Source organism: Panthera leo, chromosome C2 (genome assembly GCF_018350215.1).
Source record: "Panthera leo isolate Ple1 chromosome C2, P.leo_Ple1_pat1.1, whole genome shotgun sequence".
Taxonomy (NCBI): Eukaryota; Metazoa; Chordata; class Mammalia; order Carnivora; family Felidae; genus Panthera; species Panthera leo.
Window position 1 is genome coordinate 114,105,586 of NC_056687.1, and position 27,171 is coordinate 114,132,756.

The window sequence follows — 27,171 nt, forward strand, 5'->3', positions numbered from 1 at the left end:
GTGTATGTAGAAAGATGCTCCATGCTATGCCGTGTTTAATAGTAAAAGCTGGAAATCATGCACGTCAATAAGGTAGCCATTTAAAAACATATATACAATAGAAAAATAATGCAGCCATTAAAAAGAATGAGGTAAATCTATGCACACTAAATTAAGAAGGTATCCACAAGATAACTATTAATTTAAAAAGAAAATAGCAAGTTGCTTTCCCAGAAATACAGGATGGTTTGATATCAGAAAATAACATGAAATGTTACATTAACAGATTAGAACATAAACATCAAATGGCTATCTCAACGGAGGTAATAACTGAATAAACACATAAACAGATAACAGAATTCAATGAATTTATAAAAAAGTAAGCAATTAAAGCTATGACACAGTTTCTTTAACAATAGTCCATATGGTATGTGAAGGGCTCACACCAACCACCTATTCCACAGGACATGGCAATTTCTCCGGCCGAAAGTTGCGTGGACTGGCTTGTAAAGGGGAATGTTTTTGCAAATGTTTCAGGAATAAAATGCAGCATACCTTCATTTATTCATAAAATAGTTTGCCTTCTGGATTCCATAGAGCACTTGGTTTTTACTTTGCAGGGAAATAGAACTGCAGTTATCCTTCTAGCAATGAGTATTTGCTTCAATCATGTTAAATTTACACCCTGCTGCTTTTCTGTGCCTGTCTGCACAAACAGTAACTTCTTGCTTTAATGAAAAATCACATAATGCAATTCTTTTCAAGACACTTAGAACAGCAATTAAACTCAACCCATGTAGTACGAGCAAGGCATATAACTCAACTAAAGTGAAGACAGTATGAACAGTTAAGGCCAAATTTCCTGTGTCTGGTGATGTCAATTCCATCATGATTGCCACCTAGTGGACAGCAATTGAAAGACACATTCCAATTTCAGAGATGTTAAAACATGGGGTTAATAAAATAAATGCATCTTAGAATCAATGAATTGATGGTATGTACAGATACACAAAAAAAAAAGATCTACAAGTGAAACTAGAAAAGGGTTTTTGTTTTTTATAACTTCTATATTGTTATATCTGTTATGGCAAATGTATTATTTTTAAACATAAGAAAATTTATAAAAATCAAATACACATAAGCCAAAAGCCCAAAAAACAATCTAGTTGCATTAACAGAAAATTGAGTAAAGCCTTAAAAAATAGGTTTTTTCTTAAATTATTAAACATTATCTTTCCTGTGGACTATGCTAAAAGAATAACTTGCTATTAATTCCTATTCTTCCCTGAGATATGAGTCACTTAAAACTAAGCGCAAACTTAGTTTGTATCATCCACAAAGTATACAAGGTAGTATAATGGGCTTTGTCAATTGATTTGGCACAACTCTCTAGGCTCTTGAATAAGAATATCAAACAAGGTGCTGCTTTAAGCCAGGTCCACATGCCTAGTGTCACCTCCCTGGGCCAATCTTTTCTTATTAAAAAGATGCTTGCGGGGTACCTAGGTGGTTCAGACCGTTAAGCATCCAAGTTCAGCTCAGGTCATGATCTCACAGTTCATGGGTTCAAGCCCTGCATCAGGCTCTGTGCTGACAGCTCATAGCCTGGAGCCTTCTTCAGATTCTGTGTCTTCTCTCTGCCCCTCCCCAGCTTGTGCTCACTTTTTCTCTGTCTCAAATATAAATAAACGTTAAAATAAAAGGGGAGGGGGCGCCTGGGTGGCTCAGTCAGTTAAGCCTCCAAGTTTGGCTCAGGTCATGATCTTGCGGTCTGTGAGTTCAAGCCCTGCATCAGGCTCTGTGCTGACAGCTCAGAGCCTGGAGCCTACTTCAGAGTCTCTCTGCCCCTCCCCCGCTCATGCTCTGTCACTCTCTGTCAAAAATAAACATTAAAAAAAAACACAAAAAACAATGCTTGCTCTGTAATTAAAGATCCTCCTCATTTCTACCTTCTGACAGTGGCACTTTATGCCAATATGTAGGATATTCAAGAAAACTACCAGTGCCTACAAGACTTAGGAACTAGATGTCCATCTATTCTCTCTTTGTTGTAATTGCCTGATGTTTAAACAATGCTGGACAAAAATTGTGCATGCAGACTGGCACCTCAGTATCATCAAATGTATAATGCAATAGGCTCACTACATATAAATATGCTGATTTCTTTTGAAATCTTTTATGACTATACATAAAGCAAAGTGCACCAAATATAATTTTCCAGTTTGATGAATTTTCACTAACTGAACACACATGTATCAGGAAATAGAACTCCGAAAGTTCCCTTCATCCTCCCTGCCAGTCACTAGTCCTCAAACCCCATTCCTAATGTCACCACATAGTCTTCTAACAGCTTGATGTTTTGCCTAATTTTATACTGGAGATAAACAGAACCATACAGTATAGTAAGTGGTCTTTTAGACTTCTTTCTCTCAATGCTGTACTTGTGAGATTCATCCCTACTGCTGAGCAACCACACTGTTGAGACACTTGGCAGATCTTTCGCTGCCATTTCTATACAATGTTACATTGTGTGAGGATGCCAACATCTATTCTACTGCTGATGAGCATTCGGGGAATTTCCAGTCAGGAGCTGTTACAAACATTCCACGGATACTAACACAGGTGCACATCTGTTAAGTATGTACATAAAAGTAGAACCATAGGCTATCAAGCTGGATCAGAGCGTATCAAGCTTTGGTAAATCCTGCCAAGCAGTTTTCCAAAGTAGTTTGGGTTACCACTTTTTAACTAGAATATTCAAAATCATCTAAACATAAAAATTATACCGAATGTAATTTTGCTTGAATGCTTCAGGAGGTATTTAGAACTACAGTATTTCAGGATAAAAATTATGAAAACATCACTTTTGTTGATAAATTATACTGATTAATAAAATCATAGAGAATTTGTTAAAGTGGTTTTGTTTAAAAGATTGTGTCAGGCTGAAAAGAGCCTTAACTTTCCTTCCCTTCAGCTTTCACTGATGTTAAGCTACATAAATAGTAAAAATAAGAAGAGCATATGTAGTTATAATGTCAACAGAAATGTTGAAAGCAAGGCAGCAGTACATCCTTCTCTTTGCAAGAGTAAAAAATAAAAGAAGGAGAAAGTCAGAGAAGGGTGAGTTGTTTTGTTAGTATCTGAAGTTGTAAATTAATTAATTGCAGTAACAGCAAGCAGTTAACATTTGTTGAGCCTTAGCACTCAACACTGTGTCAGGCACTATGCCCTTTCAGTATTCTAAATCAGTTAAGCTATGCAATGACCCAAGGAGGTAGCTACTATTATTATTATTATCCTTATTTTAAAGATGAGGAAACTAAGTCTCAAAAAGGTTAGGTAACTTGCTCAAGGTTACATAGCAGGCATGCAGTCCCAGAAAGTTCTCAACCACTAAGCTATACTCCTCCCATAAAAGGTCAAAACAAACCAGAACAAAACAGCCTCGACTAGGTGAAAAACAAAATGGGCAACAAAGAGAAGAATGAACATTTACAAAAATGAACAAGCCAAAATGTTAGTATAAAAGGCAATTAAGGCTGATTCCAAAATCTGATGTAAATACTTTAAACAGCGAAGATGTCAAGGGTGCCTAGGTGGCTCCGTTAGTTGAGCGTCCGACATCGGCTCAGGTCATGATCTCACGGCTCATGGGTTCAAGCCCCACATCAGGTTCTGTGCTGACAGCTCAGAGCCTGAAACCTGCTTCAGATTCTGTGTCTCCCCCTCTCTCTGCCCTTTCCCTACTCAAGCTCTGTCTCTCTCTGTCTCTCAAAGATAAGTAAACACTGAAAAAAAATTTTTTTAAACAACGCAGATGTCAAAGGAAACTGCCATAATTTTGACATTCAAACATAGACCAGAGTTACACCAATCAGACTTTATTAGCTAATGTTTTCCTAATGTGAGTGCGAGAGATGGATTTATTCCTATCAACAACTTTCAACAATGTTAAAAATATCCACTGTTCTTTTCTCTAATTCTATATTAGATCATTCTTCCAAAATTTATTCATAATTTTCACATACAGGATACATTTAATGTCTTTGTCACAAATGGTTAGAGATTATGCTCTTCTTATACAGTAAAATATCCTTTAACCACTACTCTTATCATATTACTTTAAATTCCTTTAACACTACTCTGAATACAGTGGTCACATTTCATTGTAAATAAGAGGATGGATAAGACTGAGTCCCTACCCAAGCAATTAATATCTGGAAAGAACTAACAGATCCAATAAGAGAAAACAGAATATAAACAACATACAGTATAACTGCATAGAACAGAGAAAGCCATTCTAACTATGGGAGGCAGTAGCAGAAAAAGTGGCATTTGACTTGGTTCTTAAACTTTAATTTGAGGTCAAACACTGAATATACCACTATATGCAGAAGGTATATAGTAGGGTCTTAGTGGAAAAACCAGTGAAATCTTAAAGAAGTCGGTACTTTATTTAATATATTATAAAAATATTAATTTCTTAGATTTGATAAATGTACCACAGTTATATAAAACGTTAACATTAGGGGCGCGTGGGTGGCTCAGTCGGTTGAGCGTCCGACTTCAGCTCAGGTCACGATCTCACGGTCCGTGAGTTCGAGCCCTGCATCGGGCTCTGGGCTGATGGCTCAGAGTCTGGAGCTTGCTTCCAGTTCTGTGTCTCCCTCTCTCTCTGCCCCTCCCCCGTTCATGCTCTGTCTCTCTCTGTCTCAAAAATAAATAAACGTTAAAAAAAAAATTAAAAAAAAAAATAAAACGTTAACATTAAAAGAAACTGAGTAAACAGTATATGAGAACTCTCTGTACTATTTTTTTGTAATAGTTTTTCTATATAGCCTTTCTATAAGCCTAAATGTATTTTAAAAATTTGTTTTGAATAAATCAAACACATCAACAACAGTAACAACAAGAAAGTAACAATAGGAACTACCACTCTTCAGCCTGTTCTAGACGGTACACTTCCAGTGATGCACTGTAATTGATGTATTGATGTTTCTGGCAAACAAATCAGTTTTGTCAACAAATTTTTGACATATGTTGCTACTAAGCTATTTTTCTCCTCTTTTTAGCATGTTTCTTTTAAGACTCCAGGGCGAAACATTAGTATTTTAACCATTCCAAGCTTCATGCCATTTGCAAATTTGATAGCCATACCTTCCATGTCTTTCTGCACATCATTGAGGAAAGCACTGAATAAGACAGAAATTTGAGGGTTATATACTAATTAAAAGTTAATCCCTTAACTGAATTATAAGAAAAGGTTGTTTAAAAACCTCACAAATTAAGTATTACATTTGTAGCATTTTTCAAATCAGTACCTGAATATTTTTCATCTCAAAGTTACATCTCATATACTGTTAGAATCCTCCCCAATAGCTTTTCTCGGTTATATATTTTATCAGTGAGTTAGATTTTAGAGCTTAATATCTGACTAAAAGATGTCACAAAAATAAAGTAAGCCCATAAATAACTGAAAACATGAAAAAATACTTAAAAATGCTATCAGCAAATACTATTTAGACCAACTATATAATTTTTAACACATTATTTCCGAAAAAGTTCAAAAGCACTGGTAACAAAATTTGGCTCATGTTAATATACTAGGACTGTCAAAGCTTAAAAAATAAAAAAAGTCCCAGACTACTATATGTTTATTAATTGCACTGAGATTAAGAATAAGGAAAAAAGGCATACAGATTTATACAATGTCAATATGCAATTATAAAATCACCCATCTTGATAATGTACTCCAATAAGAATTTTTGAGTGATTTGTTTAGATTTGATAATTAGCATTCACTAACTACCTAGTAGATGCTAAGATGAACTTCCACTTCCCAGCCATGACAGAATAACAGGGGCTAGTTTTATCCTCTTGCATTAAATAACTAGCAAATTAAACAAAAGGTGTGAAATATCAACTTTCAAAGAATGGACCACAGCACAAGACAGCAACTGCTGAGAAGAAAGAAATAAATGCAATGAGCCCTACAAACAGCTCAACTCAGTATCTAGAGATTCTAGGCCTCAGGATAGGGCAGGGGAACCCAACAGTTGAGTGGTCTCAATGAGCTGAGGAAACAGAGCTCAGGGTTTGGAGTGGCAAAGGCAGCTAAAGTTTTGTGAAGCACCATACCGGGAATAAGGGAGCTGCAAAGACAGAGGGCTCTAGATACATGCAGAGATGTCCACTCAAGTCCTTGGCTGAGCAGTAATCTGCATTTGTGTGGGAGGAAGCTACCAAAACTGAGAAAGAAAGGAGTAAACAGAACAATCCCTGGAGACTACACAGAGCTGGGAAGAACTGTATTCTTATCAGCTGCAGAGGAAAATCTTCCTAATACAGAGCACCAAATAGAGTCCTCAGAAGACTGTTCCCTCAGAAGTGGGCCAAATTGGCCCTAAACGTTTGAAATGAATGAAAATAAAAACACAATTTACGAAAATTTGTTGGACACAACTAACATAGTACTTAGAGGGAACTTCAAATATTTGTATTAAAAAAGAGTAAAGGTCTCAAATCAATGGCCTTAACATTCATCTAAAGAAACGAGGAGAAAAAAAAAAAAAAAAAAGCAAATGAAACCCAATATAAGAGAAAGAAAGAAACAATAAATAGCCACTTTCCTTACAATGATCCTTTGGATATGTATTACTATAGACAAGTGGACAAACTTAAAGAAGCTGAATAACTTGCCCAGTGATAGAACCATAATTTGAAGCCCAGTAATGCTGACCCCAAAGCCAATGTCCTTCCCATCTTACCACAGTATTCATCTTCACAGACAGGAGGATTAAACCAGGACTACATTCCAGTTTTCCCTATTCTCAGCCTAGCACTCTAATAATTTTGCCATTGTGCTAATATAATCATCACTTGTACAGCAAAAGTTCACAAGTGCTTATTAAAAGGATTAGCATTCTAAATCACCTTTTTTCTTCTTCTTGTACCTTTCTATTTTCCCACCTATCCCCAAATCTTTCATTGTATTATGTAAAAATTTGATAAGTGGCTTACCAGACAACTGGTTTTTCAAGTTATTTGCTGCTGTTGAAGCTAACTATCATAACTGATGTGAAGTCCTAGAGGATAGCTTTATGCTCACAAAGGAGGATCACAAATCATAGGCATTATCATCCCTGTTTTAGAGAAGAAAAAACTTAAGCTTCAAAGAAGACAACACACCTGAGAATCAGCTGCTAACTGATGGTGCTATGAGTCAAACTGATTCAAATAATGTATCCTTTCTTCAAGAACACATTGTCTTTCAAATTTAATATAAACACAAAATGATGTCAGTAAGATTGGTGAGACTAAAGATTATTCTTTAATGCTATTTCTGGTTTTTTGTTTGGTTTTGTTTTTTAAGTAGGCTCCACACACAGCACTTGAACTAGGCTTGAACTCACAACCTTCAGATCAAGACCTGAGCTGAGAACAAGAGTCAGATACTTAATAGGCTAAGCCACCCAGGCGCCCCATTTCCATTTTTTAAATGAATTTTTTTTACTTTAATTCCTGTAAAGTTAACATACAGTGTTAGTTTCAAGTGTACGATATAGTGATTCAACAATTCTACACATTACTCAATGCTCAACGTGTTAAGTTAGTCTTCAAAACCCATCATCTATTCCACCCATCCCCCCACCCACCTCCCCTCTGGTAACCATCAATTCGTTCTCTATAGTTAAGAGTCTGTTCCTTGGTTTGACTCTCTCTCTCTTTTTTTTCCTTGATTGTTTTATTTCTTAAATTCCACATGAGGGAAATCAGATGGTATTTGTCTTTCTCTGACTTATTTTGCTTAGCATTATACTGTAGTGTCATCCATGTTGTTGCAAATGGCAAGATTTCAATCTTTTTATGGCTGAATAATATTCCATTGTATATACATACGACACCTTCTTTATCCATTCATCTATGGATGGACACTTCGGTTGCTGCCATAGTTTGGCTACTGTAAATAATGCTACAATAAACATAGGGGGTACATGTATCCTTTTGAATTACTATTTTTGTATTTGGGAAGTAAATTACTAGAAGTAATGTGATTACTGGATCATAGTTCTATTTTTATTACTTCTGTTATTATTATGATAATATTTGTACTAAACAAATATACTTGGAAAGAGAAAAGCTCACAACTTAGAATGAATTACAAGGTGTCAAGAAGGAAATTGGAAGCATCCAATACCAAAGATAGTTCTATTTGTATAGAATCAGTCAGTAAAATGTTTACCTTATTTCAATACATTTATCCTAACATATAATAATTATTTATTTTAAGAAAACATTTCTTGCTTTATACAAGGATTCATTTTCAGATTCCATTACAAAGCAAATTCTCTTAGCATGTGCAGTATTATTATATCATTATGCCAAAAGTTACAAGCAAAATATGCTCGGTTTGGGAGAGGAAAGATTAGGGAATAGCGGTCAGGCCAAACCTATATACTGATTAAAAAGAAAGGAAGAATCATGAGCAGTTGTGAGTTCCAGTTATGCTCCCTGTGATGCCAGGTCACTGTTGACAGTTTTGCATCTCTGATCCATACAAAGTACTAAATATGAACAATACTCCTAAATGAGACATATAAAATAAGATGAGCTAGTCATCAAGGTGTGAGGGTGAGCACAAGAGGTTGGTTTATCTCCTATATACTTCCTACTGTCAGATAGCAAAGTAAATCCTGAAGTTGGGAGGTTTTAATTCTCAAGTTTTTTTTTTTCCACAGAGCTCCTGAGGGCAAGTAGAAAACAGATGGCAAAAATTACCCTAAAAACAGCAAACATCAGGCTACCAGATTCATAAATATGGCTTTTCATGCTCACTGAAGAACACTGTTGAACCCCTGAGATGGCAAACTGCTCAATATATTTACAGACATTTTGGTCATTTCCTACTTCATAATCTATTCCCAACAGGTCAACCCGAAGCATTAATTGTCGTTTTAATTCTTTATTCTACTGATACACCGGTTCACTGAACAAATTTGCTGAATCCCTACTGTAATTCAGGAACTGTCAGAGAGAAAGATTCTGCCTTCAAGAAATTTACATTGTATGCCAGACACCGTATTACAACAGAAATGCACATGATAAAGTACTTGTTGTGAATACCTCTATGGTAACATTCTCCTTCCTGGTTTTACATCGATCAGCTTTTCAATTTTTAAATGCTGAATATAGCTTTTATACCTACTCATATTGGTAAAATTGCTCAGGGCTGAGAAAATACTGCCACAAAATTGCAATAATTTTCAATGCACATACTTCCTTAACATTTGATATAAAAACTGGATAATTACCAAGTATAAGATAAATCATATAAGTAAGTCTCAAAATAGAAAATCCTCTTAATAATCTGGGGCATCTGGGTGGCTCAGTCAGTTAAGTGACCAACTCTTGATTTTGGTTCAGGTCATGATCTCACAAATCCTGAGACTGAGTCCCACGTCAGGCAGGCTCTGTGCTGATAGCATGAAGCCTATTTGGGATTCTCTCTTCCTCTCTCTCTGCCCCTCCCCTTGTGTGTGTGTGTGTGTGTGTGTGTGTGTGCGCGCGGCCACACACACGCACACGTATTCACTTTCTCAAAATAAATAAACTAATAAATAAATAAATAAATAAATCCTCGTAATATTACCTTTCCAAAAGCAGAGGATATAGAAGAATGTTTTTACTATCAAAGAGATTATCTATTTCAAAAGACTAGGAGAATCTGTTCCTTCAAAATAGCTAGGTTAAGCCAAGAATGGTAGTTAGTAGGTTGATGAGAAATTTATGCTGAAGGAGAGCTGAGGTAAAAAAATCCAAAGTTTGTGGCATTTGAGGGGCCCCTGAGTGGCTCAGTCAGTTGAGTGTCCAACTTCAGCTCAGGTCATGATCTCACAGTTCATGGGTTCAAGCTCCACTTCGGGCGTGCTGCTGTCAGCACAGAGCCCACTTGAGATCCTCGACCTCCTCTCTCTCTGCCCTGCCCCACTCGTGCTCTCTCAAAAGTAAATAAAAACATTATCAAAAAAGAAACAGTTTGTGGCTTCTGAGCCACAGCTCACTCCCCTGCCACTAGCTCAGTGAGATGGAAGCTCCACTCTGTGGCAAAGGCCACAAGGCTCCTTCTCCCCTCAGCATCCAGTTAAGGACTATGGTACCTCAGAAGGAGGGGAAGATCACCACCATTTCTCACCTCTCCAGCTCCAAACTGCAAAGGTTAAATTCCTGGTGAATGTGGCAAAGTACACAGGGCCAAGAACACTGGGGCCCTGGTCACCTTCCTCCTAACTCACCTGCAGGACAAAGGATCCATGCTGGGAGAGGCAAATAGAGTAGACCAGAGATAACTACCCACAACCAGCACACTGCACATAAAGCAGAGTGTCAATGAAAAATGAAAACATTAATTTTATGCTAGGCAATCATCCAGGAGATAATAAAGGAATAAGCATAGGAATAAAGCATTCGTAATAAAGGAATAAGCATAGGAAACCACAAGCATTTCCTAGAGTAGAGAAAAAACCAGTGAGACTGATGCATTTTGAATGGAGCCAATTCCCTATCAGTGGCTCAGAAAGTTTGCCCACTAAAGAGAGGCAGTCTGTAAGAAAAAAGACCTCCAAAGCTCTTCCTAAGGAAACTCACTTTATTTGAAACAGAATGTGGCAAAGTTCATTTAAAAAATAATGAAGAGGTCAAAGAAGAACTAGCAGGGGAAATTAGAAAATGTCTGGAGACAAATGTAAATGAAAACACAACATACCAAAACTTAGGTGACGTAGCAAAAGCAGTGTCAGGAAAGAAATTTATAGCTGTAATTACTTACATTGAAAAATAAGAAATATTGCAAATCAACAACCTAACTTTATACCTGAAGAAACAAGAATAAGAAGAACTAAACCCAAGGGCACCTGGGTGGCTCAGTCAGTTGAGCTCCGACTTCGGCTCAGGTCATGATCCTGCGGTTCGTGAGTTCGAGCCCCACATCAGGCTTTACTGCTGTCAGTGCAGAGCCCACTTCAGATCCTCTCCTCCTCTCTCTGCCCCTCCCCCGCATGCATGCCCTCTTTTTCTCAAAAATAAACATTAAAAAAAAAAAAAAAAAAAGAACTAAACCCAGAGCTATCAGGAAAAGGGAAATAGTTACTAAAGCAGAATTAAAGTCAGAATTATTTTTAAAAAAAATAGAGAAAATCAGTGACAGCTAGAGTTGATTCTTCAAAAAGTTCAACAAAAATGACAGCTCAAGAGGACTCAAATAATGAAAATCACAAAACAAAGAACATTACTACCAGGGCACCTGGTGGGTCAATTGGTTAAAATCCCAATGATGTTTTTTGCAGAAATACAAAACTCCATCCTATAATGTATATGGAATCTCAAGAGACCTCTAATAGTCAAAACAATATTGAAAAAGAACAAACTCAGAGCTCCCATACTTCCTGATTTTAAAACTTACTACAGAGCTACAGTAATCAAAACAGTCTGGGGCTGGCATAAACACAGACACATAAACACCAATGAAATAGCATAGATATCTCAGAAATAAGCCCTCACATATAAGTCAAATCACTTTGACACGAGTACCAAGACCACTGAATTGAGAAAAGATGGTTCTTTCAACAAATGGTATTAGGAAAACTGGATATCCACATGCAAAAGAATAAAATTGTACCCTTATCTTATGCTAAGTAAAAAATTAATTCAAAATGGATCAACAACCTAAATGTAAGAGCTAATATATAAAACTCTTATATGAAAACATAAGGGAAAAACATCATGACATTGAATTTGACAATGATGTCTTGGGCATTAAAAGCACAGGCAACAAAAAATAGATGATTTGGATTTCATCAAAATGAAAAATTTTTGCATTAAAGGGCAAAAGACACGAAAGACAACCCATGGAATGAGGGACAACATTTTTCAATCATACATGTAGTAATGTATTGACATCGAGAATATATAAAGACCTCCTAGAACTCAATAAAAACAAGTTAACCTGAATTAAAAATACAGGACTTGGACAATCATTTCTCTAAAGAAGATAAACAATGGCCAAAAAGCTCATGAAAAGATCCTCAGCATCTCTACTCATTAGGGAAATGAAAATCAAAACCATACTTCCTATCTGTTAGGATGACTGTAATCAAATAAAATAACAAATATGGACACAGATGTGAAGAAATTGGAACTTTGTGCACTGCTGTGGGAACTTAAAATGAAGGAGCATGAATTTCCCTCCTCACATGCACGTACAGAATATATAGCTACACATGGAGCAACCCCCCCTGCAAGAAATCTAGAAATTAGCTACGTGATGCCTACACATCAAGCAACTAAGAAAATACTAACACAGGTAACAGGAAAGGCTGAGACATACTCTTGCTACAAACCCCACCCTCAGTACAGTGCCATACAATCAAGAGGGAACATCTAATTCCCAGCTTCTCTCTGAAAAGCAAAGGGTTGGGACCACACATCTAGCACTCCGGTTTTTAAGGCTGCCATCCAGGGGACTGGCCCCCAAATCACCTAGCTCTGAAAGCCAAGAGAGCTTGTGTCCATGAGTCCCACAGGCTGTAGCAAAGAAACAGTTCGTAGCGAATGCAGGTGCACCCAGCATGGCTATCATCTAGGGCTCAATACAGAGGGAGCAGGCAAAAACACCCATCTCCCAGTCTTTTCCTGGAAAAGGTTTGACTACATAATGCACAAGCTGCTCCCTGAGGATCTAACTTCTAATCAGCACACATCTAGTTACTGACTTCAATCATCCCCAAGGCCTAAAAAGCTGGTGGGCACTTCCATTCTCCTTCTGGCTCACTCCAACATTAAAATCAAGTCTCCAGCTTCTCTCTAGAAGTGTGTCCACATGTCTAGCATCCCACCTCTTATGGCTGCCACATGAGGGACAGGCCATCAAATTGCCTAGCTTTGATAGCCAATAGGGCTTGGCATACTCAAGTCCCATAGAACCATATTAAACAAAAAAAGCAGTTTTTAACAGGTGTGGAAGCCCTCACTATCTACTACTCTCCCCAGGGCTCAGTACAAAGGATACAAGCAAAAATACCCATCCCTGTCTTTACCCAGAAGGGCTATGACTACAGACTCCACCAGCTGCTGCCTGAGGTACTGGCTTATAATCAGCCTGCATGTGGGAACTGACTGAGATCCTCCCAGAAGCCTGACTGATCTGGTGAGCACATCCCCTGCTGTCTACCTGCAGCTCACTCAAAAAAAAAAAAAACAAAAAAAAACAAAAAAAAAAACAAGCTTCCAGCTTCTCCCTGAAAGGAGCTGGTCCACACATCTAGCACTCCAACTGCTACAGTTGCCACCCAAGTTGACTTCCAAATCACCTAACTCTGGGATCTGATGTGGCTTGGTATTTCATGAGTACCCCAAAACACATAAAACTATGAAATGATTCCACTTGGGAACACAAGCATTTCCAGTGACTACTCCCTCTAGCTCACCACAGAGAAAGTAACCAAAAACCCCTACCTTCTAGTTTCTCCCTGAGAGGAGCTAGACTGCATATATAATATCCTGACTTTCTAGCTGTTGCCTCAAAGTTGAGCTTCCAATTAGTATGCATTGGAGAGCCATATTAAAGTAAGGAGATGGTAGGGGCACCTGGGTGGCTCAGTTGGCTAAGTGTCTAACTCTTGATATTGGCTCAGATCATGATCTCACAGTTCATGGGATCAAGCGCTGTGTCGGCCTCTGCTCTGACAGCACAGGGCCTGCTTGGGATTCTCTCTCTCTCTCTCTCTCTCTCTCTCTGCCCCTCCCCTGCTCACACTCACACTTTCTTTCTCTCAAAATAAATAAACCTAAAAAAAATAAAAGAGATGGCACTAGGTGGTAATTCAAATCCACAAGCATAAAGAGAACCAGAATAATAAATGAGGTTAATATAACTACATTATGAATATATACTTATTCTCCTCTCTTCTCTCAGGGTTCATTAGTAAATACAAAATTACTTAAATTAATAATTAAAACAAAGTACCAGCCAACTACAAATAGAAGGATAGAGGGGAATTTTCCAACTTAATAAAGGACATCTATAAAACTACACAGCTAACATCATATTTAATGATGAAAAACTATATTCTTTGCCCCTACTGAACAAGATAAGAATGTCTGCTCTTGACACTTCTATGCAAAAAGGTACTAAATAGGATTATTTAGGAATTTCAAGGATTATTTGCCTTGTCCTATTTTAGACATTCATTGCTTTCCTGTCAAAGAAACATTTCAAATTTCAAAATAATGAAAAATGTTCTCCAATTTAAAAAATGTACTGGCAGGTCTAGCCAGGGCAATTAGGGGAAAAAAAAAAAAAAAAAAAAGGAATGAAGGAAAGGAAGGAAGGAAGGAAGGAAGGAAGGAAAAGCACTCAGATTGGAAAGGAATCTGCAGAGGGCATGAGTTTATACAGTTGAACAACATGGGATTGAACTGCACAGGCCACTTACAGATGGATTTTTTTTTTTTAATATACTATGGCACTATAAATGTATTTTCCCTTCCTTCTGATTTTCCTAATAATATTTTCTTTTCTCTAACTTTGCTGTATATTTTATATATTATTTTATGTATATAAATGTAATACATATACAAAATATGTGTTGACTGTTTATATCATCAGTAAGACTTCTGGTCAACAGTATTAGTAATTAAGTTTTTGGGGAGTCAAAAGTTATACACAGTTTTTTTGACCACGTAGGGGTCAGCGCCTCTAAATCCACATTGTTTATAGACTATATATAGAAACACAATAGTCAATTGTATATAGAAAATCCTAAGGAATCCACTGAAACACAATTAGCAATAAACAAGTTCAGCAAGGCTGCAGAATACAAAATCAATGTAAAAAATCAACCATTTCTACACACTTGCAATGAGCCATCTGAAAAGCAAACTAGGAAAACAATACAATTTTTTGATACAACAGTATCAAAAACAAAATATGCAAGAATAAATTTAATGATAGTGGTATAAGACTTGTACACTAAAAGCCATAAACCTTTGTTAAAAGAAATTTAAAAAGACCTAAATAAATGGAAAGACAGTCTAATTTTATAGATAAGAAGACGTAATAGTGTTAAGATGGCAATACTCCCTAAATTAATCTACAATTTTGACTGAATCTATGTCAATATCCTAGATGGATTTTTTTTTTCCCCAGACACTGACAAGGTGATCCTAAAGTTCAAATGGAAATTCGAGGTATCCAAAATAGCCAAAATAATCTTGAAGACAAAAACAAAGTTGGAAGACCCACACTTCCCAAATTTAAAACTTACTACATAGCTGTAATAATCCAGACAGTATGGTACTGGCATACAGATACACAGATCAATGGAGTAGGATATAAATTCTAGAAATAAACTTCCACATTTATGGTTGACTGTTTTTTTTTTTTTTTTTTTTTTTAAACAAGGGTGCGGGGCGCCTGGATGGCTCAGTCGGTTGAGCATCCGACTTCCGCTCAGGTCATGATCTCGTGGTCCGTGAGTTCGAGCCCCGCATCGGGCTCCATGATGACAGCTAGGAGCCTGGAGCCCACTTCAAATTCTGTGTCTCCCTCTCTCTCTGCCCCTCCCCCACTCATGCTCTGTCTCTCTCTCTCTCTCTCTGTGTCAAAAATAAATAAAAACATTTAAAAAAATAAAAATAAAAAAATAAAAAAACAAGGGTGCCATGACAATGTAATCTAGAAAGAATAGCTTTTTCAACAACTGGTGGTGAGAAAACTGGATTATCCACATGCAAAAGAATTATGTTGAACCTCTACCTCACATTAAATAGAAAAATAAACTCAAAATAAAGACCGAAATCTAAAAACTAAGACAAAATAGTCCAGGAAGAAAACATACATAAATCTTCATGACCTTGGACTAGGTATTGATTTATTATATAAGATACCAAAAACATAAATAACAGGAGAAACCATAGATAGACTGGACTTAATCAAAATTAAACAGGAGGCATCATCAAAAAAATGAAAAGACAAGCCAGAGAATAGGAAGAAGTACTTACAAATCATACATCTAACAAGGGACTTTTACCCAGAATACATAAAGAAATCTTACAACTCAAAAATAAAAAGGCATAGAACCCAATTTAATTTTTTTTTAACATTTATTCATTTTTGAGAGACAGAGTGTGATTGAGGGAGGGGCAGAGAGAGAGGGAGACACAGAATCCGAAGCAGGCTCCCAGAGCCTGATGCAGGGCTCGAACTCACACCCCGCGAGATCATGACCTGAGCCGAAGTTGGACACTTAACCGAACGAGCCAGAACCCGATTTTAAAATAAGCAAAGGATTTGAATAGACATTTCTTCAAAGGACATATATGACTGGCGAATAAGCCCATGAAAAGATGCTCAACATCACTAATGATTAGGGAAATGCAAATCACAACCACAATGATAAAGCGCTTCACACCCACTAGAAAGTCTATAAAATACAGATAGATAGATAGATAGATAGATAGATATTAAAAACAAGTCTTGACAAGGAAATGGCGAACTTGGAAACCACACACACTACTGGGGAAGCTGAAAATGGTGAACCCACTTTGGAGCAGTCTGGCTGTTCCCTACAAGACTAAACAGAGTTACCATATGACCCAAAAATTCTACTCTTAAGTATATACTCAAGAGAAATGAAAACATAGGTAGACATTAAAACATACACTGATGTTCACAGCAGCATTATCCATAATAACCAAAAAGCAAAAATGCCCAAATGTCCACTAACTGATGAAGAGATAAACAAAATGTGGTATAACCATACATTGGAATATTAGCTGCCATCAAAAGGAACTAAGTAATGATACATGCTATGATACAGATGAACTTTGAAGACATGCTAAGTGAAAGAAGCCAGAAACAAAAGGCTACATATTATAGATCCCATTTATAAATGAAATGTCAAGAATGGGCAACTCTTTAGAGAGTTTGGAGAAAATAAATTAACAATTGCCTAGGGCTGCAACTGGAGGGGTTGAAGAGAAATAGAGAATGACTGCTAAATGGGTATGGAGTTTCTCTTGGGGGTGATGAGAATGTTCTAAAATTCATTGTAGTAATAACTGCATAACTCTGAATATACTAAAAGCCACTGAAAGATACACTTCAAATGGGTGAATTGTATGGTATGTGAATTGTATCTCAATAAACTTGTTATTAAAAAAATATGGGGCAGTGGGCTAGCTCAGTCTGAAGAGCATGACTCTTGATTGCAGGGCCATGAGTTTGAGCACCATGATGGGTGTAGGAATTACTTAAAAATAAATTAAGTAAACAAAAATGAACTATTGGGACCTCATCAAGATAAAAAGCTTCTCTACAGTGAAGGAAACAATCAGCAAAACTAAAAGGCAACCAATGGAATGTGAGAAGATACTTGCAAATGACATATCAGATAAAGGGTTAGTATCCAAAATCTACAAAGAACTTATCAAACTCAACACCCAAAAAACAAATAATCCAGTGAAGAAATGGGCAAAAGACAGGAATAGACACTTCTCAAAGGAGACATCCAGACGGCCAACCGACACATGAAAAAATGCTCCACATCACTCATCATCAGGAAAATACAAATCAAAACCACAATGAGATACCACCTCACACCTGTCAGAATGGCTAACATTAACAACTCAGGCAACCACAGATGTTGATGAGGATTGGGAGAAAGAGGATCTCTTTTGCCTTGCTGATAGGAAGGCAAACTGGTGCATCCACTCTGGAAAACAGTATGGAGCTTCCTCAAAAAATTAAAACTAGAACTACCCTATGACCCGGCAATTGCACTACTAGGAATTTATCCAAGGGATACAAGTACACTGTTTCAAAGGGGCACATGCACCCCAATGTTTATAGCAGCACTATCAACAATAGCCAAAGTATAGGAAGAGCCCAAATGTCCATCGACGAATAAATGGATAAAGAAGATGTGGTGTATATACACATATACACACATATGTAAACCTGTTTACACATATATGTGGTGTATATACAAGGGAGTATTACTCAGCAATCAAAAAGCATGAAATCTTGTCATTTGCAATTACGTGGATGGAACTCGAGGGTATTATGCTAACCAAAATTAGAGAAAGACAAATATCATATGACTTCACTCATATGAGTAATTTAAGATACAAAACAGATGAACATAAGGGAAAGGAAGCAAAAATAATATGAAAACAGGGAGGGGGACAAAACATAAGAGACTTTTAAATATACAGAACAGAGGGTTGCTGGAGGGGTTGTGGTTGACGGATTGGGCTACATGAGTAAGGGGCATTAAGGAATCTACTCCTGAAATCATTGTTGCACTACATGCTAACTAACTTGAATGTAAATTTAAAAATACATTAATTAATTAAAAAAACTTTTAAAAACTGAGGACATAAAGCTAGTCAATGAACTAGATGGTTTTTAGTAGGACTTAAGGTTGTATCTTAAATATTCCTGTTTTTACTATTAGTGTTGTTTATTAAATTCTTACCAAAAAAAAATAGTATCTGTATTGCCTAATACAAGGTCATCTAGAAACACATGTTTCATGAATGCTCTTGAAGGGGATCACCTCTTTGCACAGGCTCCAGCCCACTGTGACTAGTAAGTACTATTTTTACAGACAACAAGAAAACATGTTTTTATCTTATGGAGATGCTTTTTTGTTTTTCTTTTTCTCTTTTGTTTCCTAGATCACATTGGGTAAGTGGAAATATATTCCAAATGCCTATATGATCACCTCTTGATTTTAGAATATGGACTGTTCCAACTAAATATAATTTATCTTGTTAAACATCTGTACCTTTCTTTACATGATCAAAATAAGATTTGATTGCAGACAGAATTTCACTTTTGTAGGTAAATTAACAAGTACCTTCTCCCTAAATTCACTACTTCAAACTAATCTGCAGGCATAATAGCTTACTAATGACCTTGTCATTAAAAGGGGGGGCGGGGGGGGGGGCCTGGGGAAGGGCAATAAATCATGGTGTCTAGGACAAAGCTAGGAAATGAGATCAACAATTCCCTTTTCACTCAAATTGATGTTGAAAGAGTTAAATAAAGAGATATTGTAACAGATCTATTTATAATCCTTTGGTTTTTCTATATCAAATCTAATTCCTAAAAATAACATAACTGATAAAAATTTAAAGATTGTTGCCTTGAGTTTTACTTAACACAGAAGTAGTTGTTTGTCAGGATTTTTATTTTCTGATATCCAAGCTCTATGAAGAAAGGCCATCTGTTATGTGTTTCCCATTCAGCACACTTATAATGCTTCACTCCATAGACCATATCTTGACATTTTATTTAAAAAACAAAATGACTGTGCCCTCTGGTGGACAAGGCCTTTTAGTAAATATGTTATACACCACACCACCATTATAATCACATCATTGTCATGCTTAAGAAAAAAATCCAGTCACACATTATCACTCCACTCTAAACACCAAACCAACAGAGTAGAAAATCAAAAGCTCAGTCTGTGGTATACTTGTAGGATTTGTTACATCCAACAAGATTGTTGCTCTAAAAACAAAAGGAATTCTAAGTGGACTGAGCTTACGTTGGGAACACATATCCTCTAAAATCACCTCCTAAACTGACAAATGGTCAACACAAGCCAGTAAGGAATATTTATTCACATTTTATACTCTGTAGTACTTGACAGATCCTCTAAAAACATAAGGGCTTTAAACATGTTAATCACTTACATAACTCTTAACAAAATCTTTAACAGCAAAAGAGTTCAGAAACAAATACAGAAAGTAAATCTGTGAAAACTTAAGAGGCAGCAGAGAAATTCTTTAGTTTTGTGAACAAAAGTGAATCCTGACTAAAAAGAATTCTTTGGTAATGAAGCAAAAAACATATTGTTTTCTGTTTTTGTTTTTTGAAACAAACAGACCTTCAAGCATTCATTACTCATCACATCATTTGCCATTTGCAATTTGTCATAACTCAGTCACAGTTGAGCATAATCTGGTTAACTGAAGTTGAATACAAACTAGTTATCAATCTAATTAAGAGGGCCAGAACTCAAAATTGCTGATGGAAATGGTCAGATCCCAGCTACAGAAATTATTTCAGTATTAAGTATTCAAAGAGAATGACTGGCAAAAAGGGATAATGCAGGTAAACATAAAATAGAACAGTACAAAGTAATAAGGGTATTAGTACTAGTAATTAGTTTTTCTGTTAATTTCAAAGACAATGATTACAGATTCATTTATAAAAGAAATGAGAAATATATTGAATGTGGAAAAAATTAATTATTTCACTATGGCAAATTATCATTGAGATAAGAAGTGGAATATTACCAAATTCCCCAGAGTGGTCAGACATTCTTGTATACCAGCAGTATATAAGACTACCTGTTTCTCAAATCCTTGCTGGCCATTGATATTGTTACACTCTTTATTTTCACTAATCTCATGAGTGTGAAATGGCATCTAGTTGTAATATACACAAGGAGGGATTTTTAGAGACATAATAGCAAAAAAAAAATTGACATTTTATGTATCTACCAATAAAATAATGAAAAAATTATGGCATATTCATAAAATGAAGTATTATGCAACAGTTAAAATGAATGCAGACAGTATAATACAGAGAAACTGCAAATATAGTGTTGGGTGAAAAAAAAGCAAGTTTAAAAGCCACAGCAAACAAACTTTAAAACCAGGTGCAACAATGTTTATAGATTCATATAGAACGTGAAAAATGTTTTATAACATAAATGGGAAAGATATAAATTTCAGGATAATGATTATCTGTGAGGAGGAAGATGAGGGAATGAAATTTGGAAGGATAAAAAATGCTTTGGGCGCCTAGATGGCTCAGTCAGTTAAGCATCCGACTCAATTTTGGCTCAGGTCATATCTCATGGTTCATGAGTTTGAGCCCCACATAGGGGCTCTGTGCTGACAGTGAGGAGCCTGCTTGGGATCCTATCTCTCCCTCTCTCTCTGCCCCTCCCCCACTCGTATTCTCTCTCTCTCTCTCTCTCTCTCTCTCTCTCTCTGTCTGTCTCTCTCTCTAAGTAAATAAACATTTTTTTAAAATGTTTCAATGGCACTGGTAACATTTTATTTTTTCTTAAAAACCCAAATTACTAACATCTAGGTGGTAGGTATATAGGATGTTCTATTATTCCCCTACTCTATCCTCTGTTTGAAATATTTCATAATTTTGGGCAGCCTGGGTGGCTCAGTTGGTTAAGTACCGACTTCGGCTCAGGCGATGATCTTCCGGTTCGTGGGTTTGAGCCCCACGTCGGGCTCTGTGCTGACAGCTCAGAGCCTAGAGCCTGCTTCCCATTCTGTGTCTCCCTCTCTCTGTGTCCCTTCCCCGTTTGTGCTCTCTCTCTTCTCTCTCTCTCTCAAAAATAAATACGTTTAAAAAAATTTTTAAATAAAAGAAATATTTCATAATTTTTAATAAGTGAAAGCAACCTAAACACAATGACAGCCAATGATAGAGGATCGGTTACATTATGGTATAATTCAAGTATTGTAAAAAAAAAAAAAAAAAAAAAAAAAAAAACTATGATGACATGAATGCATATATATTTACATGAAAAGATATCCATGATACTGGATATGCCATGATATTGCCAAATTTTAAGAAGACACAAAATAGCATATACAAACATATTTTTAAAATGGAGGAATAAGAGTGTCTATAGGAAATTCACACAGTTATACCCAAGTCTACCACTGCAATCTCTTTGTTGTAGAATTATATGATTTTCATATTCTTCTTTATACATGTCCTATAGTCTCTCAATTTTTATGGTGAGCATATATTGCTTATAATCAGAAAGCTATTTTTTCATGGGAAGAAGAATAAAAATTTACTTTTACCATTTCAAATTGAGAACACTAGCAAGGAAATCTAGTGAAAACTACTAAGTGAACAAACAACACAGAAATCCAGTAATGAAAACAGGGAAGTTTGGGGAAATGTGCTGAGTTAGGAGACCAGACATCTTAGCCTTCTTTGACTTATAAAGTGGTAGGAAACTAAACAGGTCAGTGTGGATGGGCCCAAGGATGACAGAAGAGACTAGGGCCCAAACTGCAGAAGAAAAAGAGCCATGGTCTGATTTGGAGTATTCTACACAAGATGGGAGGAATATGTGTAAACTTTCCATGCTTTCCTTCAGGCTCGCCTCCCCTTCACTCTCTCCACGCTTCTTTTCCAAGTGATTAACTGTCATGATGAAATAATTCTTCACTATTTTCCACATCTTAATGAGATGCTCTGTTCCCTGATAAAGTTAATAAATGAATGAGCAATCACTACCTTAGAAATTAATAGGAAAAGTTTTATTTTAAAAGCTCAAAATTCACTGAAGAAGTGCTCTTTTTGTACATTTGTGCATTTGAGAAATGTCTTTAGATTTTACAATTCCTATTTTGTGTATAAACTGGTATGGTTTTACTTCTTATTTTGATGTGTCATTTCCTTATTTATCCTTTGAAAAGAGAACTCTGACCTTTGTTTCAGTCTACAAATTGAAGGTGATATTGTGACAGTTAACAAGTTCCTGGGAGCTAGGAAGCCACGTATATCCAGCCTTAGCAAGACTTCTTCATATCACAAAACTAGCCAGTGTTCTGGGAGGGAAAATAGAGTAAGTAGCTATTAAGCATCTTCCCTACAAAGAAAGCAAAGGAGGCATCACAAATAAGGCATCCGAGCAACCACATTTCCTTGCAATGTTTGCATTTTCCTTCACTAGAGAAAAAACAAAATCTCTCTTCTAATCTCAAGCCTTTGTATTAAACAAAATCATTTCTTACAAAAGAATCTCGAAGTTAACCAGTAAATTTTCAAATAGTCTAGTTTGTGGGAAATTAACTAGTGATAACATAGGGTGCCAATTTAAGAATAATTATCAGGAGAAATAAATCATATGTCATATAAGGAAAACCCTTTATTTTGTACCTTTGTTCCCAATACCGGGAATGATACAGTCAAGGACAAATTTGCATTCCAAGACCTTCATCGTCTAGGTCTTCTCCTCATAACACGAAGAACATACACTAAGTACTAGATTACAATACCGTATACAATGATCATAGTATATGTAGCCCAAAAGGTAATATGCTGAAATTAAGATTTGCCATTGATAGCTATACTCAAAAAATCAGATGCTAGGCTTACTGATTAAGGCTTCCTTAAAGATAAATCTTGTTTTGAATTTTTTAGTAATCGTCATTATCTCCTCTACTTATGAAGTCACTTCTTAAAAGTATAGCAGTAAGAAACCTAGAAAAGTTTGATCCTTCTGAGACTGGCCTTCAATATGTAACTAAATTACTCCAACTGTATTGATAATAAACTGGAGTCTAGCAAGACAGCTTGCTAGCATGACAAATCAATACATAAAACCTTGACTATTCAACAATGCTCTAATAGTTGGTTATTCATATTCAAAAGATAAAAATAGAGGCCTATCTTACAGTACACCACCAAATAATTCTGGGTAAAGACCTCATGAGCATGGAGTGGAGAGCATGGGGAAACTATAAATTTTTGGAGTAACAGAAGAAGTCTAATGGGAACTATCAGTAATGAATTCTTAGTGAATGTCTAACTCTGGACAATGACCACGCCATACAGTATTTCATTGCCAGATCTCCTACAAGATATTTAGATTTAAGGGAACATATTGATGCCATATATCTTCTCCTCAGATCTGAGGCACAGCCACAGGGTCTTTAAACATTAAAAAAAAAAGTTGGGGCGCCTGGGTGGCGCAGTCGGTTAAGCGTCCGACTTCAGCCAGGTCACGATCTCGCGGTCTGTGAATTCGAGCCCCGCGTCAGGCTCTGGGCTGATGGCTCGGAGCCTGGAGCCTGTTTCCGATTCTGTGTCTCCCTCTCTCTCTGCCCCTCCCCCGTTCATGTTCTGTCTCTCTCTGTCCCAAAAATAAAAAAAAATAAAAAATAAAAAATAAAAAAAAAGTTAAAAAAATTTAAAAAGTACCTGCCAAAACAGCCAATCAAACTCTGTAACTGAAAACACAGAGCTTCCCCCAGGGAAAAAGCAAACCCTTTTTTAAAACTACAATACTAACACGCCATATTTTAATCCAAGATTCTCATTTTTACATTAAAACTCAAATTTCTTTGGATTTCTGATTTTTATATACTTGAATATTTTTTTGAATGTCAGAGGGGGATAGAAAAGCCTCTAAACACCATTTGCTTACTATTGGCATATACAGCAATGGAATGTAAACATACAATTTCAACTGACATGTGTTACATTATAAATATCTGATCTCTTATAAATAATAGAATCCAAGAATATCATAAAACCTACAGAATATAGAATATATGCCCACCAAAACTATCCCACCTAAACTCTCTGAGCAAAGTTTAAAAGTAAAATATTTCTCAGCCACATCTCTTAATAACTATATTGTGCTTTTAAATTAACTTGCTTATACTTTTAACACATTTGATTGGTTTTACAGACATTTCACTACAGCGAGCTATCCCCATTTCATCACCATCAAGTCCTCCTTGTAAACAATAATAGCCTATCATTTGTTAATTCTGATTCTGAGCAATGTCAAGCCAGCCATGCAAATATAAAAGATGTCCATAATGATCCAACAATTTGTTAGAACATTCTCTCTTTATTGCCACTTCCTGGGCTTGCCCTATATTGTCACAATGCAAAAAGTAGGCAGATATTTAACACTACTCTTTCTTTGACAGTGAATATACAATTTTGTCAAAGTATCTTTTAAATGTAAACTGAATTTACAATAGCAGAGTAATAGAGGAGCACCAAAAAGACTATGGTTATCAGGAGTTAATGGAACTCTTTAAACAAGCTTACTAAGAAGAAAGACTCTTCAGTGAAAGGATCGCCCGTCTCCTTAGGCTGAATGAAAGAAAGGATGCCAGCTCAAAATCATTGGTAAGCAGAGAAATGCAAATTACAACAAAATAATACTTTTTGCCCATCAGATTGGAAAGGTTAAAAAGACTGGTAATATCCAGTGTGCAAAAGGGTTTAGAAAAATGGATATTCTCTGGGGCACTTGGGTGGCTCAGTTGGTTACGCATCCAACTCTTGGTTTTGGCTCAGGTCATGATCTCACGGTTTGTGAGATCAAGGCCCTTAGTCAGGCTCTGAAGCGACAGCGCAAAGCCCTGCTTGGGATTCTCTCTCTCCTCTCTCTCTGCCCCTCCTCCCCGCCTGGCCACCACCACAGGCACATTCTCTCTCTCTCTCTCTCAAAATAAATAAATAAACTTTTAAAAAATTGAGTATTCTCATGCAGTGTTAATAGGAATAAATTAGTACAGCCTTTTGGAAACGAAATTTATTTTATCTATGAAAATTTCAGATGAACACACCCAGGGACTCCTCAATTATACTTCTAAACCTCTATCCTAGAGAAATAATTTAATTTTGGATAAGAAACCAAAATATCTGTCCATGGGAAATGGCTAATAAATTATGGTCCTTCATATTACAGAATACCATGCAGTGCTTACTAGGAACATGCTAGATCTATAGGTAAAGCTGTGAAAAAATCTCTTAGACATCAAATGCTAAGTGTGGGGAGGTGGGGAAATCAAATTTCAGAGTTAACACTGTAGTGGAGATCTGTCATTCATAGTGCCCCAAATTTTCTGAAACCACTTTCTCCATACGATGAATTCTACCTTCCCAAAGTAGACTAAAACAACAAAAATAAAAACAATAACAAAAACTATAAACCGTATTACCCAGCATCCATCATAGCTAGTATTTCACTTAAAGTACATGGCTAGTAACTATGTGGCCTACAGGCAAATAGAACAATCAAGGTGTAAGATTTGAGAAAGAGCCTGGCAAAGGATATTTCTTTAGCTTGGGTGGCATGGCAGTGGAGGCAGGATGTTTTGAAGTAAGACCACAGAGGCATACTGATGGGAGAAAAGGTGATGTGCTTTGGGGGTCAGTGGCTGCATCAATCCTTTATCAAGCCATTTTTACAAGGAGGTTCTGTGTTTTGTTCCTGACAATTTGGAAACTGCTTCTCCAGGATATGATACTCTGGACATCTTTAGCTAGAGTTGATTCCATTATAAAAATTAAGAAACCTTTCATATACACAAATGGTCATCACTTAAGAACTTCTTGAGTTCATAAATTTTGAACTAAAAAGCACCACATATTCAGAAAAAGATCTGAAGGTCTGTAAGATCACATAACACCCTGATGTTAACACTGAAGAGGGAAATGGGATTGGTATGTATAGATGAGGAAGGGGTGATGGCAGGCTTTTCCTTTTTCCTCAATATACTTCTTTTCTGTTTAAATATTTTTACAGTAAGAAATAGTCCTACAATGCTGGGAGTTTGTTTTAATAACTTAAAATCTTCAAAAAACTAAAAACTAATATGCCCCTCCTAAAGGTGTCTGTCATCCTAAATGACAATAATAGTTTTATGGTACTTAAAAGTGGAATTTTAAGAGAGAACAACCTGAAAACATTCTGTGGTACATATATACACAATTTCATGTATTCTAACTTATATAACATAAAAGCCTCATATTATCTTGTAATGGGGAAGGACTTTCTAACCATAACCCCAGAGGTAGAAGGAAAGCATAGCAATTTTTAACTACATAAACAAAACTACTGAAACCTTAAAGTTAAAAGATGAAAGACAAACCAGAAAAAATGACCTAAAACACATATAGCAAATAATAGATTAATATTTCCAGTATATAAAGAATTCTTAGAAATCAGTAAGAATAGACATTTTGTTTGTTTGTTTTGAGAGAGAAAGAGAGAAAGGGGGAAGGGGCAGAGAGAGAAAGAGAATCCCAAGCAGGCTCCATAGTGCTGTCAGCGCCGTCTGATGCAGGGCTCAGTCTCACAACTATGAGATCATGATCTGATCCGAAATCAAGAGTCAGATGCTTAACCAGCTGAGCCATCCAGGCGCCCCAGTAAGGATAGACATTTTAGTTTAAAAATGGGCAAAGAGCATTAACAGGGAATTCACTCTCTTATTCACATGCACGCATTCACACACACACGCGCGTACATACACCACACACACACACACACACACACACACACACACAGGGCAAAAGACATTAATATGTTCAATCTCATTAGATTT

General features: G+C 36.4%; 1 protein-coding gene across 3 annotated transcripts in view; it reads right to left on the reverse strand.

Moving 5' to 3' along the window:
* The window catches only part of RNF13 (ring finger protein 13), a 156,741-nt gene that overhangs the window by 95,578 nt on the left and 33,992 nt on the right, over positions 1–27,171 (reverse strand). The window lies entirely within an intron of this gene.